This window comes from Odocoileus virginianus, chromosome 7, assembly GCF_023699985.2.
Source record: "Odocoileus virginianus isolate 20LAN1187 ecotype Illinois chromosome 7, Ovbor_1.2, whole genome shotgun sequence".
Lineage (NCBI taxonomy): Eukaryota > Metazoa > Chordata > Mammalia > Artiodactyla > Cervidae > Odocoileus > Odocoileus virginianus.
The window spans coordinates 51,686,135-51,700,868 of record NC_069680.1 but is presented as its reverse complement, the minus strand read 5'-3'; the positions used below and the strand labels follow the sequence as shown (position 1 = coordinate 51,700,868).

Genomic DNA, 14,734 nt, shown 5'->3' with positions numbered 1-14,734 from the left:
AGATGGATAATGAGTGGAGGTACAGTAGAGGAATCGAGATGGGGGGAGGGGCATGGTCATTATACTATTATTTCTACTTTATAGTGTGATTTTTTTTCCATAATAAAAACGTTGAAAAACAACATTTTTAGTATTTGTATGGCTTCACTGGTAGCTCAGCTGGTAAAGAATCCACCTGCAATGCTGGAGACCCCTGTTCACTTCCTGGGTCCGGAAGATCGCTGGAGAAGGGACAGGCTACCCACACCAGTATTCTTGGGGTTACCTGGTGGCTTAGCTGGTAAAGAATCTGCCTGCAGTGTGGGAGACCTGGATTCGATTCCTGGGTTGGGAAGATCCCATTGAGAAAGAACGGCTACCCACTCCAGTGTTCTGGCCTGGAGAATTTCATGGACTATACGGTCCATGCCGTCACAAAGAGTCTGACATGTATGAGCGACTTTTACTTTCCACGTGAGTGTTCTCTGAACAATAGTATCTGCTTCGATAATGAAAAGTGTTTTATTAACTTTCATGGGGGTTGCTATGCAGGAAACTTACTGCAAATATCAGACATTTAAATGCTTCACTTTCCTCCTCTGTCAAATGAGATAATGACAGTGTTGGCCTTCTTGCATTATTGTGAGGATTTAGAATGTTAATATATGGAAATATTTAGGACAGTATCTAGCAACTGTATTTCTGTATTATTAGGATTAGTGTTAGTTTGTACTTTTCTCTTTAGTTCATCCTGTACAACTGTTGCCAAAATAATACTTCCATCATGGACCTCTTCTTATATTTGATCCCTGCCTTTCAGACCAAACTGAACAATTTACCTTTATATAACTTCATGATAATTGTGCCTTTCCTTGTCTTACTGTTAAGATTAGCCGCACAATTTGTACTGTCAACTTGGGGTTCATGAATTGTCTCTACATTTGTATATGTTTGGTCAGTCTTTTAAGTGGATTGTAGATTCCTCCTCTCCTTAGTATTTTACACCTAAAGAAACTAATTTAGTTCTTAGTACAGAATATTCAGTCAACAATGTGTTTATAATTTCCAACTCTATTTTAAAACCCTATTTAGACTCCATCAGTTAGTGAAAAATACAATTTTTAGTGATTGCCAGAGTTAATACTTAAGAGCTACCACCTGACAAACTCATTACAATGCTAATTAATTGATTATTTTCTTTTGATCCCTCCTTCACAGAAATTGAAAACAATGGGTAACCTTCTGCAAAGGAAAAACCATTTGCATTCTTTCAATTTAACCTTTAGTAAATGGCTAAAACATTTATTTCTTTAAACTGTTGTTCTAATTTTCTCAGAGTTCTGATTTATTTTCCTGGCCATTAATTGTTCTGTCATGTCTTTTACAGTTTTTACATTTTCTTCATCTCTTTTTGGTTTTGGACCCCAGAACTAGTGGAGGACTCCATTAAAGATGGACTAAATTCTACCAATGACAGGAGGGTTACCTCTGGCTGGGGTGGCGGGGGGCAGGGATTGTTTTGTAGTAGTTTCAATTTTACTGTATTTAATGTAATTTATTAGAGAAGTCAGTTTGAAGAAGGTAATTTAATTTTATGGGGCACTTTTTTTTTTTTTTTTGGCCTGGTGAGTGGTGTTGAAAATCCATTAGCCTGAAGGTTGCTTTTTTTTTTTTTTCATTTATTTTTATTAGTTGGAGGCTAATTACTTGAAGGTTACTTTTAATTTTCACAAGTTGGAGCTGATTTTAACTTCTCGCTTCTTTTGTGGGGAGGTGCCAACACGAAAGACAAATCTCAGTAGTTGATATGCTTTCTTACATGGAAAGGTCAGTTAAATCTTCCTTCTCAAGTCTCTTTTGAAGATAAACGCTTCTAACCAAAGCCTGCAAAATTCCATTTGTTATCTTAGTTTATTGTTTTAGGGCTAACAGAGAAAAGGAAACATATGGGTCTTGTAGTTTACAATTATTTTTTTAAACGACTTCTGACTTTAAGCACATCACAGTGAAATATGGGGTAGCTTGATAGTATTATTTGCCCAATTGGATTGGCCTTTGTTCTAATTAAAGTACTCCAGTCTACACGCTGATAAACCTATGAGTAGCAGATTTTACAAGTGGAATCAAATTTTCTTGAAGAGGGATATTTTTATAATTTTATCAGTTGAGGCCTTGTTTGTGTTACTCGCTCAGCCGTGTCTGACTGTGTGCGAACCCATGGACTGTAACCCGCCAGGCTCCTCTGTCCATGGGATTCTCCAGGCAAGAATACTGGAGTGGGTAGCGATTCCCTTCTCCAGGGGATCTTCCTGACCCAGGGATCGAACCCTAGTCTCCTGCATTGCGGGCAGATTCTTTACTGTGTGAGCCACCAGGAAGCCCTGATTGAACCTTGAATGTTTAAAAGAACACCAGGACTTCCCTCTGATCCAGAGGCTAAGATTCCCTGTTCTTAAAGCAGGGAGCCTGGGTTTGATCCCTGGTCAAGGAACTAGATCCCAGATGCTGAAACTAAGAGTTTGAGTACCACAACTGAAAGATCACTCAGGCTGCAAGTAAGACCCAGTGGAGTCAAATAAAATAAGTAAATACGTACTTAAAAAAAAATAAACATTTAGGAAAGGGCTAGATAATTTTTTAATGAGTATTGATGGTCTAGTGTAGCAATATAAGACAATGAAAACTGATGGTGAGATTTCCACTGTCTTCTTAGGGTCAGGAGCTATTTCCACTCCACTCCTCATGATTTATGTTACTGATTCATTTTAAGTATAAGTGAAGTTCTTCAACAATAAATGAAATAAAGTCACTAATGAGATTAATGACATATTAGTAGTTCCAACACTGTCATTCCTGAGGTCTTGAATCTTTTAAGTGACACCAATGATAGTCTTAAGAGGATCAGGCTGGAAAAATTCCAGTTTGTCCTTGAAATACTTGAAATAGTACCAAGAGACCACAAAGTTGTGGAGATCGAATTTAGATAACACACTGTATTTTAGCCTTGAGATACACTAAATTGTTAGATGTAGAAAGAAACACTATAAAAAGCATTTTATTTTGTAAATAATTGCCTTCACTCTTTGTTATATATTTAATTTTTAGCAAAGAAAGTATGCCAGTAGCTAATCAATTCTGAAATATATTTCGTTTTCTTAACCTTTACCTACTTCTCAAATCTGGTCTTCCCATTTCAGCAAGTGCCTTAATCTGTTCAAGTCATATGTGAGAACATTTTAAAGTCTCACCTTAACAAAGTGCTTATAGGAAATGAGATAGTAAACCTACTATAGTAGAATGTATTCTGAGACTAACTAATTATTGGTGGGTGGGGGGAGTGTAATGATTTTCAATCAGTTGAAATGATTTTGACCTTGTTCTTGTAATACTGCATCCTGTCTTCAAAACACATTGTGGGCATATCTGTTATTCTTTATTATCCAGTTATTCACTTTACAATGAATCCTTATGTCCTTAAGATGAAATTTCTTTTTCTCCAATTAGAAAATATTCTCTTTTCCTAACCCAGAGACCTCTTTAAGATCGTTTTGTACAGAAACAGACTCGTAGACATGAGAACAGATTTGTGGTTGCCAAGGGAGAGAAGTGGAGTGAGAGGGATGAGCTAGGAGTTTGAGGTGGATGCAAACTACATTTAGAATGGATAAACAACAAGGTCCTACTGTGTAGCTCAGGGAACTATATTCAATATTCTGGGATAAATCATAATGAAAAAAATACTAAAAAGAAAGTTTGGGCTTCCCAGGTGGCACTCGTGGTAAAGAAGCCGCCTGCCAATGCAGGAGATGCAAGAGATGCGGGTTCTATCCCTGGGTGGGGAAGATCCCCTGGAGTAGGAAAGGGCAAGCCACTCAAGTATTCTTGCCTGGAAAATCCCATGGACAGAGGAACCTGGCAGGCTATAGTGTATGGGGTAGAAAAAGAGCCAGACACAACTGAGTGACTAAACACACACACACGTGCGTGTGTAACTGAGTCACTTTGCCTTACAGCAGAGATTCGCACAACACTATAAATCAACTACATTTCAATAAAAAAGATAATTGTGTAGCTTGTTCCTTTTCTTCCAGATGATCTTTTAAAAGAAAAATGGGGTCTTACTCATCACCTCTCCTTAACCACTCCATGTCCGACAGTTGGTCTCTAATCGCCTGTGCTCTCCTAAAGCCGTCCTCTCAAGGGCTGTCCCAGGTTCTATCTTCCTTGGGGTGTGGACATCCTATTTGTCTCAAATATCCATTCCTTGCCTTCTCTGCTTGGACTTGTTGCCCTGGAAGGCTGACCCATCAACTAGACTCATCAAGTTCCTCAGCCTGAGATTTGTGGTTAGGTTTGGCCAGTGGGAACACCAATAGATTAATGATAGGAGAGTGAGGTCCAGGGTCATTTATTCTCCCTGTCTCCTTTCTTCAGAATTACATGTTAGGTGTACAGTAGCTGGCTTCCTACACCGAAGGCATTGATGGCTATAGTGGGTCCCCTAGCCCTTGCAGCTCCCCTTTGGGCCTCAGTTCAGTTCAGTTGATCAGTCATGTCTGACTCTTTGCGACCCCATGAATCACAGAACGCCAGGCCTCCCTGTCCATCACCAACTCCTGGAGTTTACCCAAACTTATGTCCATTGAGCCGGTGATGCCATCCAACCATCTCATCCTCTGTTGTCCCCTTCTCCTCCTGCCTTCAATCAGGGTCTTTTCAAATGAGTCAGCTCTTTGCATCAGGTGGCCAAAGTATTGGAGTTTCAGCTTCAACATCAGTACTTCCAGTGAATATCCAGGACTGATCTCCTTTAGGATGGACTGGTTGAATCTCCTTGCAGTCCAAGGGACTCTCAAGAGTCTTCTCCAACACCACAGTTATTTAATCCATTCTTGTGGACTGAGGCTTCCCAGGTAGTGATAGTGCTAAAGAACCCACCTGCCAATGCAGGAGATAAAAAAGATGCAGGTTCGATCCCTGGGTAGGGAAGATCCCCTGAAGGGAGGGTGTGGCAACCCACTCCAGTATTCTTGCCAGGAGGATCCCATGGACAGAGGAGCCTGGAGGGCTACAGTCCCAGGGGATCACAAAGAGTCGGACATGACTGAGCAAGCTACTGAATACACACACACACACACACACACACACACACACACACACACACACAGCTTAATGCAAAACACCAAGTTAACAAACTTAAGCAACAATACACACCTAAAGTGAAAATGCTTCAGCTGACAAAAAACTGCACCCTGTTTCCTTCGCCCAGGAAAATTCATGCAAATTTTTGAAGTGCAAGCAGGCTCTTTAAACACATGATTTGAGTTAGCCATAAATAATTTTTGTAAAAATCAAAATTTACCCTACATTTTAATTTGTGAAATATGTATGATCAAAACAGTTTCGCTGATTTTTTTTTTCCTTCTAAAACTATCTAAAAGTGACTGGGTGCCATTTAATTAATGGCAGGGGACTCCATTGCTCTTCAAATGTATTTTTGAGAAAATTTATCCTGGGGGATTCTGCAAAGTGCCTTGGCTGAGCAAGCTTTGGCCCCTTCTCTGTGCTGCCTCCCACCCCACTCCACTTTTAAACATAGCAAGTCTAATTTTACCTGTTTTACATAATAGCTTTCTTGTGAATTTTGTTAGAAGGAAAGACTTTGAGCTTTAAAAAGTTTCAAATCCACTAGGTAATCTCTAAGGAAACTTCATCTCTGAAAATTCTATTACAATATAATTTCCCAAAGCTTTCATTGTCTGAAATGTTCACTTTGGCAAATACACAGTATTACTGTTATTAAACATTTCTGATGTATATACATGTTTATGATTCGAGGGAAGGAAAATTACATACATTATCTCATTTATTCATGAGAATCCACTGTCATGGTATTCTACATAGCATTGCCCTTGATCAAGGAACTTACTACCCAGGAAAATAAGTGCAGGTCTGGGCCCAAGCTCATGGAACTCCCTGGTCTTATTATATCTGCTCCCCACCCCCACCCCCCATCCCCTGGTAGCTGGCTTGATGGAATAGTGGAATGACCTTTTGAAGACTCAGTTATATTGCAGGCCTGGATCAAGTTTATCCAAATGGTTGTACATGCTCTGAATCAGCATCCAATATATGGTACTCTTTCTCCCACAGTCAGGATACATGGGTCCAGGAATCAAGGAGTGGAAATGGGAGTGCCATAACTATTATACCCTAATGACCCGCTAGCCAAATATTTTTTCTTGTTTTCGTGTCCTTATGCTCTGTCAGCCTAGTGGTCTTGTTCCAGAGGGGCTTCCCAAGTGGTCCTGTGGCAAACAATTTGCCTGCCTGCTAATGCGGGAGATGCAGAAGACACAGGTTCCATCCCTGGGTCAGGAAGATCCCTTGGAGGAGAGCATGGCAACCCACTCCAGTGTTCTTGCCTGGAAAATCCCACAGACAGAAGAACCTGGCAGGCTGTAGACCCTAGGGTTGCAAAGAGATGGACACGACTGAGTGACTGAACATGCATGCACTTAGTTCCAGGGGGACAAGTACTTCTACGAGGAGACACAACAATGACCCCACTAAAGTGGATGTTAAGGCTGCTAACCAGCCACTTTGAACCCCCATACGCCTGAATCAACAGACAAAGAAGGGAGTTACGGTATTGGCTGAGGTGATTGACTCTTGACTACCAAGAGGAAATTGGGCTACTAGTCTATAGTGAGGGTAAAGAAGAGTATGCCAGGTATATAGGCAATTCCTTAAGGCCTCTGTTAATATCAATATTACTATGAAAGTGAAAGTGTTAGTTGCTCAGTTGTGTCTCACTCTTTGCAACCCCATGGAATGTGGCCCACCAGGCTCTGTCCATGGAATTCTCCAGGCAAGAATACTAAAGTGTGTTGCCATTTCCTTCTCCAGGGAATCTTCAAGTCTACCTGCAGCAGACTCTACCATCTGAGCCACTGAGGAAGTTAATATTACCTGGGATTAAGATCAATAGAAAACTACCAAAACCCAATCCAGGCAGGACTACTAATGGCCCAGGCCCTTCAGGAATGTTCACCCCACCAGGTGAAAAACCATGACCAGCTGAAGTGCTTGCTGAAGGCAAAAAGAATACATAAAAGATAGTGAAAAATTAGCTACAAATCTTCACCACCAACCATACAAATCTTCACCACCAACCATTTACAGAAACAAAGATTATAATCATCATGAGTATTTTCTCCTTGTTATGAACACCTTTGTGTGTGTTTTCTTTTCTCTCTTATTCCCTTATGTAACATAAGATGTACTGAGTTTATATCACAGTATTTATGTATTATTAATTTTACATCATAGTGTTTCATTTACAGGATATATCAAGAAGACTAAACAGAAAAAAAAAAGACAACTCTGCCCCCAAATTCCATTCTAATGAGGTAGTATACCTAGATTATATTTCAAGATATAAGAACCCGCTAATTAGTGTTTTGGAAGGCTTTTTGTCTATGAAAATCTGAGAGCTTACGATATGAAAAGAGCTCAATATTTTATGTGATGTTTCTTTAAATGGAAATAATATCCTACTGGTTGATGGTTAATAGTGTATTAGAGAGTGATAAGTGCCATGGGCTTCCCAGGTGAGACTAGTGGTAAAGAACCTGCAGGAGTTGCAGGAGATTCAGGAGACCTGGGCTTGATCCCTGCGTTGAGAGGATCCCCTGGAGGAGTGCATGGCAACCCACTTCAGTATTCTTGCCTGGAGAATCTCGTGGACAGGGGAGCCTGTTGAGCTACAGTCGATAGGGTTGCAAAGAGTCGGACACGACTGAAGCGACTTAGCACATGCAAGTGCTACGGGAAAAAACAGAGCAGCTTGAGGGGAGCTCAGCAGTGTGGGGTTGGGAGAGTCTATGTGTGTTGAAATTCCAAGTAGGATGGTCAGGCTTCACCTTGGGAAAAAGATGACAATTGTGCAAGCTTATCATCACCATCATAAATAGCATTCTGGCTAACTGTTTCCTGTGCATTTCTTATTTAAATTTCATAACAAATGTAGGCACTGAAGCTTAAAGAAGTTAATTATTTACTTCATGTAACACAGCTATTTAGTGGAGGCTATAGAATTTAAATTCAAAACTATCTGATCAAGGGCCCAAATTGTGCATCCTGTACTGTGTCTCAAGCAGTGGTTTCCTAACTGGGTTTGAAGGTTGCAGTGACATTTGATTTGACATTAGTTTTTCAAAGCATCTATTATTAGCCTTATATTTAAAACTCAGTTTAAAACTATGTACTTAAATATATAATAATTCACATATTAACATATTGGAGGTTCTCAACCTGTTAAACTGAGGATGAGGTACTTTTTGCACATGTGCAAATTTTTCTCCACTTTTGTGCATATATTTGAACATTGTACAAATGTTTCATTGGCTAGGAATGTTTAAATTTTGCATGATTAAGAAAATTCAGGCAGTAGTTCTGTTCAACAGAAAATTCTGAAATAGCTCGTGTGTATGTAGCACGAGGTAGGATTGGGAATGTCTGCTGATTGCATGTTATCATCATGATGGAATCTTGACAACATATTGATAAAAAGAACCTATAACATGTTCATGTAATGTCATATAAAATGTAATTCTAGCACCATTGGTTCGGTTTAGATGTTTTTTGCCTGAATTGAGATATAATTAGTGACTAACACTTGATTTTATTTTAAGCTCTGAATTACTTAATTGAAGAATATCCTGAGTTACAGGGAAGTTATGGTTTTTTTTTAACCTACCACTTGTAGTTACTTATGTAGATCAAGTTTTTTTTTTTTTTAATATTATGAAACCAAGTCAGAATTTTGGAATAATTTCATTACGGAGACTGACATGACTGAAACAGTCTCATTATGTTAGTTTTTATACTTACAGACAAATACATGCTATAATAAGCAAATATGTTTATAGTTATAATAAATGCATGTTAAAATAGACTGTACATTTATATAAATAGTGTAACACTTTCATCTATTTACATATTGAAGCTTAATTTTAAAAAATTTGGCAGGAGAGGGCTATAAGTAAAAATCTGTTGATATAAACATGGACTGTACATGTGCACTCAGTCATGTCCAACTCTGTGACCCCTTGGACTGTAGCCTACTGGGCTCCTCTGTCCATGGGGTTTTCTGGGCAAGAATACTGGGTTGGATAGCCATTTCCTTCTCCAGGGGATCCTCCTGACCCCCAGAGATGGAATCTGCATCTCCTGTATCTCTTTAATTGCAAATGGATTCTTTACCACTGAGCCAGGTGGGAAACCATAAACATGGAAGTAGTTTGTAAAATGACAATTACATAGGGAATTAGGAAGTAACATAGATTGTGCCCATAGTTGTCCTAAATGCAACCAGGAAATACCACTCTTTTTGTGCATGTGAAGAGCCCAATATACAAAATGATGTGTTTCCTCTCACTTATTTTAATCTATGTAATGGTGCCATCAAGGAAATAGAATAGTATTCAGTCATTGACTTCAGGTGACTGAATTTGGAAGGAGATGATTGCTGTGGTGGTGATGCTAAAAGGACAATCCACTTGCATTTAAGATCACCACTGCTGTGTCCACAGGTCTCCAAACTCTACCATTCACCCCTCAACTCACTTGGGGACTTACACCTGAAGTTCATGTTCTCATCTAGGCAGAATGTAAGTTGTTTTTTTGCTCAGAATCTGAGAAGTGAGCATTAATAATAATATTTCCATAAATATTACTTTATCCACTAGAGTAAATTGCCTTAAGTGGCTGATTAATATGTTGAAAATGGTTTCATTTATATGGAAGCCATATCTTCATGTGGAAAGATTGAGGTGAAACATTAATCCCAAATTTATTTTATTTATTTCTGGTCCCATCACTTCATGACAAATAGATGGGGAAACAGTGGAAACAGTGGCAGGCTTTATTTTTTGGACTCCAAAATCACTGCAGATGATGACTGCAACCATGAAATTAAAAGATGCTTGCTCCTTGGAAGAAAAATTACGACCAACCTAGACAGCATATTAAAAAACTGAGACATTACTTTGTCAACAAAGGTCCATCTAGTCAAAGCTATGGTTTTTCCAGTAGTCATGTATGGATGTGAGAGTTGGACTGTGAAGAAAGCTGAGTGCCAAAGAATTGATGCTTTTGAACTGTGGTGTTAGAGAAGATTCTTGAGAGTCCCTTGGACTGCAAGGAGATTCAACCAGTCCATCCTAAAGGAAATCAGTCCTGAATATTCATTGGAAGGACTGATGTTGAAGCTGAAACTCCAGTACTTTAGCCACCTGATGTGAAGAACTGACTTATTTGAAAAGACCTTGATGCTGGGAAAGATTGAAGGTGGGAGGAGAAGGGGACAATAGAGGATGAGATGGTTGGATGGCATCACCGACTCAATGGACATGAGTTTGAGTAAACTCCGGGAATTGGTGATGGATATGGATGCCTGGCATGCTGCAGTCCATGGGGTTGCAAAGAGTAGGACATGACTGAGTGACTGAAGTGAACTGAACTGAACTGATTTTGTATTGAATTAGTGGAATTACTGGGGAGAAGGCAATGGCACCCCACTCCAGTACTCTTGCCATGGAAAATCCCATGGACGGAGGAGCCTGGTAAGCTGCAGTCCATCAGGTCGCTGAGTCGGACACGACTGAGCGACTTCACTTTCACTTTTTCACTTTCATGCATTGGAGAAGGAAATGGCAACCCACTCCAGTGTTCTTGCCTGGAGAATCCCAGGGACGGGGAAGCCTGGTGGACTGCCGTCTATGGTGTCGCACAGAGTCAGACACGACTAAAGCGACTTAGCAGCAGCAGCAGTGGAATTACTGAAATGGATGTGAAGTAATAAGAAAAACAAAAATGCCCCAAGTAAATAAATAGACAAGAGTGTGTATAGACACATCTCAAATGAAGACATGTTAATGAAAAGAAACACATGAAAGAGGTTTGACCTCATTAAAAATAAAAAACAAAAGTTAAAACAATCATAGTATCTTTTGCGAATCAAAATTCACAAATTCTTGGGTACTTCTCATAGATCTGTGAATTAAACTGTTTCGGGAAGTTCATATGACAATATTCATAAAAATATAAAGTTTGCATAGTCCTTGACCTGGAAATTACATTTTTAGAAATGTATCCTATGGACATAAATACCTGAAAAGTTTATCAATAATTTTTGATATAATGTTGTTTATAATCATGGGATGAGGGAGAGAAATAAAATAATATCAAACAATGGGGTAAAGATAAAATAAGTTCAATCCATAAGATAAAATTCTGTATGGTTATGAAGTATCTTGTTTGAAAAACTGTTAGTGGCTAATTAAAAGAAAGCACAGTACAAAGACATACATAGTATCCTATTTTGGGGTTGGGGTTTCCTTCATAACAGAGCAGCTTCCTTGCTGTGATCTATTGAAAGTCAGTCCTCGACACAAGGGCTTGAAAAAAAAAAAGGAAAAGAAAAAAAATACACATGCAAAAAAAGAAACAAATTTGAAAAATTAAAATAAAAATTAAAAAGATATGTACAGCATGATACTCATTTATGCATCTGTCTGTACACATATACTAATATGTGTGTATAATATATCTAGTGTGTATTAGATTATACACATATTTACTAAAAGAACTACTAAAATATATAGTGTCTTTGTGTGATTTCTGGTTTTTTGCTTATTTGTACTTTGCAAATTTTCTATGATAATTAAGCAACATTATTTTGTACTTTTTAATGGAAAATTTCAAACTTAAACAACAGTATAGAGAATAGTGTAATGAACCTCTGTGTATCTATCACTCCATTTGAACAACTATCAACCAAAGTTTAAGAAAAAAATTTTTTAAAGTTCAGTTATCTACAAACCATTGTGCCCAAACCTCCTGGAGTTATTAATGTGATTCTTAATTAGGGATTTCTCATATTTTTCCTTTTAAAATATTTTGTTTCCACTGCCCAAATCCTGTTTACAAAACATTGGCTCAGTCACCAAACATTTTTGTAAGAGAAAGTTCAAAACATTTCAGTGTTTTTAATGAATATAATAAATCAATAATGTGATTTTTAACTTTTTTATCCAAGTAAAAGCAACAATTCTGTTATTTGGCAGTTTATCACTTTTTATCTGACTATATAAACAAGAATCTATGAATAATGAGATCTAAAAGGCCATGTGGCCACTTGTGTGAGGTCCTTTCATCTCTTCATATAGTTTAGGGATGAGGCAGAATTTCGTAAAACACATTTAAGTTAAAGGGTCCATAGACTTTGTAATCAGTTTGGGATGCACTTTCATTCTTGAATTCAGAATCTGAAATACGAAATGTATGAAATATAAGCAAATGTTGATAAGGAGATTTGAGGAGAAGTTAAGAACCAGCCGTGTCTGCTCCAAAGGATTATGTGCTTCCATGCAAAAAAAAAAAAAAAAAGACTCCCACAAGTTTAAATATTTTGACTTCTGAAGAATGAAAGACAAAGAGATGCAACAAACACCGTTGTTATAACTAAAAACCTCTCTTTAAGACTCCTGTTTTTGTGCCAGATTTAAAGGCACATTTTCATACTTTGTGTTGGTGGGTGTGTATGCATTTTGATGGGCTAACCCCTCTGGTGAACTTTAAATGCATGCTATTTTTTAAAATCCTAGATAACTTACTTTCAGAAAGTGGAAAATTGTTTCTTTTATTTCCATGAGGTCCAATACTGTGCTTTCAATGCATTCAGTAGAGCTGGACCATAAAAATAATAAATGCATGACAACATGAGTGTAAATATAATAAATGTCATGCTTTCACATGGCAAATTGTCAATATCTATTGACATTTGTTCTTATGGCATCTATTAAGGCCACACCATATTTATTAACTCTGGTTTGATTATACCGCTCCATTAACTTGGTAATTTCATTTTAGTTTAAGAGGATTTTAGCTGCAGAATTAGTTTAAATTTTATGCACAAGCCCAGAAGTCCTTCGGCAGTGAACACTTCATATATATAAAATAAATAATTAATGAAGAAAAGCTGTTTGGGAGAAGCAGAAAACAACAGTATCAGGATCAGATAACTTTTTAATAACACACACTGAGATATTGCTCATGGAGATTATAATCACAAACTATGTCAGCTATGTTCATAGGCTTTTTAGTGAAATACTTTGAAGTAGAAATACCTGTATCAGAGGGAAACATTACTTCAGTTAGAAAATAGGTATTAAACCCACCTTTCAGGTGTGAGCAATAAAGTGAGATGGAGCAGGACCATATGGGCTTTGCCCCCCCACTCTATGCTTGCCTTTTGTATGTGAAAAAACTTTAGCCAAACAGTAGTTCAGTCAGAAAAGTGAGAAAATGCAGAAACAAAGGAAAACAGTCAAAGGAGACCAAATAATAATAGTCGTTAAGCATAGCGGAGGAGCTTTAGCTCCTTCTCAAGCCATCTTCTATGAGCTGTCTTACAGATACTGAGACCCCACGTGGAGAAGTTAACTACACGATGACCAGACTGGAGCCATGGCATGTGCTGTGCTTAATCCTTAAGTCGTGTCCGACTCTTTACAACCCCATGGACTGTAGGCCTGCCAGGCTCCTCTGTCCATGGGGATTCTCGAGGTAAGAATACTGGAGTGGGTTGCTATGCCCTCCTCTAGGGGATCTTCCCAACCCATGGAGCGAACCCAGGTCTCCTGCATTGCAGGCAGATTCTTTACCGTCTAACCACAATCCAAGAACTGGCCTCAAGAAATGAGAAAAAAAAAACCCCACCCTGAAACTGAAGTTTAACTATACTTAAAACAAGATATACTCTGGTTGGACCACGGATGACAACTGTCAGAGCTGATTGTACTATTTCTGCATGTAGCCTCCTCCATCTGTCTATAAGAGCTCTTGCCCCCTGATTGTCTGCAGGGGTGGGATGGGGGTGGGGATTGGGGTGCCAGGGCAGGGAGTTTGCGTTTGGACAGGCATTCCCCCCCCCACCCCCGCGGTTGCTGGCATCCAAAATAAAGCAAAGGTTTCTTTCCACTAAACTGTCTTCTTTAATGGCTTCCAAGTGGCACCAGCTGGACCCCAGTTTCAGTTACAAAAGCAAGATGCATATAAGTGGGAGGCTGAGTAAATTTGCTTTGTAACTAATTTTAAACATGATATTGCAGAAATTTGATCCAAAACATGTTCCCCCTTCTGATAAACCTCACAAAAGTTGCCAAAAGATCACTTAAGAGAGACTACTGGTGGAAGGCTTTATAAGTGAGCAGGACCCGATGGGGCTTTCCCAGGGTAAACCCCTAACGAATATCCATTGCTTTTGCTCCTCCATGAAGTACTTGAATAATAATATCTGAAGAACATTTGAGTTGCTCTGAGTGAGTGAGCGAAAGTTGCTCAGTCCTGTCTGACTCTTTGCAACCCCATGGACTATTCAGCCCATGGAATTTTACAGGGCAGAATCTGGCAGAATACTTTCCCTTCTCCAGGGAATCTTCCCAACCCAGGGATCAACCCAGGTCTCCCACATTGCAGGCAGATTCTTTCCAGCTGAGCCACCAGGGAAGCTTTCAGTTCAGTCACTCAGTCGAGTCCGACTCTTTGCGACCCCATGAATCGCAGCACACCAGGCCTCCCTGTCCATCACCAACTCCCAGAGTCTACTCAAACCCATGTCCATCAAGTCGGTGATGCTATCCAACCATCTCATTTCTCTGTCGTCCCCTTCTCCTCCTGCCCTCAAACC

The 14,734-nt window shown here is 39.1% G+C and overlaps 2 long non-coding RNA genes across 2 annotated transcripts in view; both read left to right on the top strand.

Moving 5' to 3' along the window:
* The window catches only part of LOC139036049 (uncharacterized), a 193,080-nt gene that overhangs the window by 677 nt on the left and 177,669 nt on the right, over positions 1-14,734 (top strand). The gene's annotated exons all lie outside the window — the stretch shown is intronic.
* On the top strand, positions 56-7,205 carry LOC139036050 (uncharacterized). Its single transcript, XR_011488763.1, has 2 exons — positions 56-453; positions 6,889-7,205. It is a non-coding gene; the product is annotated as an uncharacterized lncRNA (long non-coding RNA).